Raw genomic sequence first — 5,128 nt, 5'->3', positions numbered from 1 at the left:
GCGCTGTCCAGAGATGGCAAGCACAGGAGGAGTATGCTGCATGCAAGGCAATGGGTTTAACTGGTGTCCTGTCGAGCTTAGAATTCCTGTGATTCATCCAGAAAGGAGTTTTATTCTTATATTTACTCTGCTTTGTTGGATCCAGCTGCACTATATGAAAGGAGACAAGGAGGAGGAAAAATTATATAATGAAGGAAAATAATGATGAAGAAAAGGAGCAAAACTGGAATACGAAACACTGAACCGGTAATAGAAAAGACGCTACTTGGTGAAAAGTAATCACAAAAGCATAATAGTTCAAGCTTTGTCACTCGTTTTCTACAGATTGAAGAGACAGGCAGCACCTGACTGGTGGGTCTGAACGGCTTCCTGTGGGCCTGACCACATGTTTGTGTGCAGAGACCTAACAGAAGACACAAGCCCAACAAAAGGTGGTGTCCCATCAAGCTGTCCGCCTCCCCTTGGCAGCCAGCAAACTGTTGTCCCCGCCTGAGTGGCCTCAGTGTCTGGTGTTAGGTCACACACACTTGCAAGCCAGTGCTGGCAGGTGGCGGCCAGAGGAGGAGCCGATTCTACTGCTCCTCTGCCTGTTGGCTGAAAGCCAGTGAAGGAGCAGACTCTGAGAGACAAGCCCCAAGCACGCAACCTTCCTCCTGACCTCATTTTGCTTCTTAAGGACAGATCCACAGAAGGCAGACAAGCATTATTTTCCTTAGTTTTAATAAACTTGCTCTCCCATATAATCTGTAGTAAGTACTCAATCTTGACAACATAAAAAATTAAAATATAAATAAAAATTTGGACGAGAAGAGCTCAGAGGAGGAGTAAGAGGTACTATAATATTATAACCCAATGTAGTGAGAGATCGTTAAGACATGCAGCTCCTTTCTCTTAGTACAATGAGAAGAAAGGTTTGTGCTGATATTGTTTAGACATCATGTCCGCATCTTGTCCTCTGAGTAACTACTATGAAGACAACAATATGCAATGTGTTATTCATTGTAACTGTTGCACTAACCTGTTTGGAAACTGTTTCAATGCTATTTTATCTTTTTTCCCATTAAAATGAATAAAAGATAAAATAAATAAAAATAATGATAGTACTATAAATTATGGAATAAAAACTAATTTTTATAGTTGGCAAAACAAAATTAAAGGTATAAATATAATAGTTGATGCTTTCAATTCAGTTTTTCTCAATTTGTGAATGAGTTCCATTGAAGGGACTGTCAAGCCAGATTCATGCATAAGTCTGACAGAAGGAGTCTTGGACACTTTGACACAAATACGCAACACAAAGCATTGGAAAACCACACAAACAACGTAAATAAACTATTTATACTTTCATAGTTACCTTCGAATGGTGATACAATACCATGTAAGAATTTAAGCATCCCATTAGATTATATAGAAGGAAGCTGGGTGTGGTGGCACACACCTGTAATCTTAGCACCACGGAGGCTGAGGCAGGAGGATCGTTCCAAGTTTAAGACCAGCCTGGACTACAAAGTGAGTGAGCTCAAGGCCAGCCTGAACTCATACCAGACCCTGTTTGAAAAAGACAAAGAATCCCAAATGCTGTAATAGTAGAAGGGTGTTTGTTTGTTTGTTTGTTTTTGTGGAACCAGGGATTGAGCTCAGACTCTGTGCTTGCCAGGGAAGCACTTTATAATAGTAGAAGGGAAGAAGATTGAGTAACTATATTGTCATCTATCTCAGTAAAGACACTTTAGAAAATAACCAGCAAGAAATTCGCTGCACACACGCTTGGGGTCACGTAGGCAAACGCCACAAGGACCTGGAACTCGTACGTTGAGGCATGAGCTGCTCTTTTGTTTAAACTCTCTGATTTGCCGATCACAGATCAGTATTACTTCGTTAATTTTTTAAAATTGTGAAATATAAAAAATATGTTTATTACTTCACCCAAAACATAAAATCGAGCTTCCACGTCAGCAGGGAGTAGCGTCAGTGTGAGCGCAAAGACTGTGACCACCAGAGAGAGGATGCATCACCGGGGGGCTGCTGTGCTCCTGGCAAGGAGGAAAGCAAGCCTTGGCTCCGAGGCTCGGAGAGGAGGGCGCCACGGGGCTGGGAGCTGCGCTCCACACTACGCGCCTCTCCTGGCAGCCTCGTGCTCACAAGCAGGTTGCCATTCAAACCGATCTACAGGAAGAGAAAACAGGTCACTCTGACACAAGCCATCTGGCATATGGAGAATTAGTTAGTTTTTGATCAGGCAGGAGCGTGAACGCAGCATCCCACTACCACAAATTGTGCAGTCGCGTTTCCTACATTTGGGGAACTCGCAGGGTCTAAGCATCCAAGTGCAATGGACAGGCTTCGCCCTGGGAAAACCACCTTTGTGAGCACAGTATCTCCCCGCCACGTAAGTATGGAGAGTTTTACTTTACTAGGAATTAAAAATTTGACCTTCAGGATTGTACTTCAGTCTCTGGAGAACCTACTTACTGGAGGATGATCTCTCCGTCCGTTCGTGTCTCGTGGCCCAGGCATCTGAGAGGGTTCTGGGAGGCTTTTGCCATGTCACAGACCTCTCTGGACAGCCAGTGGCCCTGCTGTGGACTTGGCCTGGAGAGCACCTGCCTTCCTCTCTGGAGAGTTGAACGAGCTTCCTGCTCTGCAGGTCAGTTCCCTCCTGGCTCGCAGCTCCCATGTCGGCTCCAGAGCCACAAGGAGCTCATTCTTTAACAGTCCACCCAGAACAGCACTCAGGAGCAGAAAGCAATTCTGAGGACACACCTTTGGGCCCTTTGAAGAGTGCTCATGACTCTTGTGGGAAAGCTGAATAGGAAAACACAGTCAGATGCAAAGTCAAATGTGGTACATCTGAAAAGAAAGAAAGGTCCCTGGCGGGGCCTCTTTTTTAGAAGCTTCTGGAAGCAAAGGAAGATTTCCTGTGACACTAGTGAAGCCTAACTCTAGGGGAGGCCGTCCAGAGGAGGCTTCCCAGTGCTCTGAGAGTCTCAAAAGCAATGTGCTCATAAAATCACAGGGTTTTTTTAATTTTCAAAGCTCAGTATTGTAATAATGATTGCCAAGCTGTTACCCCTTTCTGTTCTGACCCCTTCATCACAAATCACTTGCAGTCAGGTCCCCACGGAGTGGCTACAGCCATTGTGCTATCTACACGTATAAGGAAATTAGGTGAGTTGAAGATAATTCACTCTAATATATTTATATTTCCCAGATTTTACTCATATAGTTCAGTGATTATTGACTCACCTGTCATCACTGCAATGAATGACATGAATAGGACCTAAGATTCCAGGCACAGACTCACGGTAAGAGACAGGAAAATAAAGTTTAAAATGCAGGGTTCAGGAAGCTGGTCTATGGAAAACTTTCCCTGTCATAAAGCATGTAAAGTTAAAAGAAGTAGATTCAATTTTCATTGATGTGAATCAAAGTAAAAATTCTATTCCTTCAGAAATATTCTCAATATTACTGCACATATAGTTTCCAATACAACATAATAGTCCATCAGGACAGCATAATGCTCTAAATTGAACCTATTAGAATTCTTCTATCTGTACATCAGAGGCCAAGAGCCAAATCACAAACAGTAAATATAACCTCATTGTAAAATCCTACACTAATGCAATCTAGCTATTGAAAACAGTTTTAATCAGTGATGCTAAAAAAAATGACATTATCTTTCAAAAGTACTTACAGAGAACGTTCAGAAAGCATTTATCTTATAATGAGTTACTCAAAGTGCATGAGAAAATATGACAAAATTCAGGCAGTTAATAAATACAATAAGTTGCGCAGGGACTCAGGGTTAGATTCCCAGGCCTGCTGTGCCAACCCTGCCCCCGGGGTGTGCTAAGAAGGCAATTGAGACTGGGCGTGGTGGCAAACACCTGTAATCCCAGCTCTTGGGAGGCTGCAAACAGGCAGATCACTATGAGTCCAATCTAGTAGTAAGACCCTGAACACCCAGTAGACCCGTCCCTAAAAAATAAAAAATAAATAAATAAATACAATAAGTTATTTTCTGAGTTTTCAAATATTTGTAGAATGTGTAGCTTTTTTAGAAGTATATAAAATTTTCTTAATGTATGTAAAATTTTGCATGTGCACTTAACTTCATAGTTTCAGTTCTGTATTCCTCTTACTAAGGGATCTTAAAACAATGTGCAATTTTCAGGCAAGACAGAACTGGGATCTCCCCACACACACCCTAAAACTTGGCCTCTGAATATGCAGTACCAGGGACAGAGGCCACTCTGTGCACACAATGGGACAAGCCTTCCGTGAGGCACACACTGGCAGGCTCCTTTCCTGCAGGGTGGGGGAAATGGCAGAGTCAGGCTAAGTGTGTGGATAAATGGAGCGACACAACGCTTAATCAGTCACACCTAATTTTCCCCCACTTTCCCCTCCACTCCATCTTTAAAAACAATAATTTGTTTAAGAAAAGACAGGAAATATATTTTATTGTTCACTACAATTCCAGGCACTTTAACAAGATAAAAGTAGACTAAGGCAAATTGCTCACCTGACTGTTGTCAGCAGGATAGCAAGAAGGTTGGTGTATTGGCTGATATACTGTGTCAACCTGAGAAGTTTAATTAAGTGACTCAGCAAGTAGCCAGGGTTCTTGCCTTGTTAGCATCCTCATCCTATGCAAGAGGAGGGGATGGACGTTGTGTGAGTTCTACACTCCCATGCCAGATACCCTGCTTACAATGTAAGAAGGGGAGAGAGGCTTGCTAAAAGCAGCAGTAGCTGCCACTCCCTTTGCTCTTTGCTGTTTTCTGCCACCAGGAATGCCTGCCCTCTGCCTTGGACCCAACTGAGTAGGGACTGAAACCTTCACTAACTGTGAGCTAAATAAATCTTTCCTTCCTTAATTTTGGATGTTGGGTATTTCATTCCAGCAATGAATGAAAACGTACTGAGACAGTTGGCTAGGGGACAAGTGAGGTAGCTGTCCTAAATCATCCTCAAAATCATAATCAATGAGGGGCTGGTGAGATGGCTCAGTGGTCTAAAGCACCTACTTAGAACAAGCTTAGCAAAGCACAGGGACCACGGTTCAATCCCCCAGCACCACATGCCAGCCAGCCCCGCCCCCTGGTGGGCTGAGCTGGCCACACAC

General features: G+C 43.2%; 1 non-coding gene across 1 annotated transcript; it reads right to left on the bottom strand.

Moving 5' to 3' along the window:
* Positions 1-2,236: 2,236 nt before the first annotated feature.
* Positions 2,237-2,397, bottom strand: LOC111817565. The gene has a single exon (XR_002821730.1). It is a non-coding gene; the product is annotated as a U1 spliceosomal RNA (small nuclear RNA).
* Between the last annotated feature and the right edge of the window lie 2,731 nt (positions 2,398-5,128).

The sequence above is a fragment of the Octodon degus genome, unplaced genomic scaffold (genome assembly GCF_000260255.1).
Source record: "Octodon degus isolate 3935 unplaced genomic scaffold, OctDeg1.0 scaffold00061, whole genome shotgun sequence".
Lineage (NCBI taxonomy): Eukaryota > Metazoa > Chordata > Mammalia > Rodentia > Octodontidae > Octodon > Octodon degus.
Note: the sequence above shows the minus strand (reverse complement) of the source record. Positions and strands in the feature narration are given on the sequence as shown.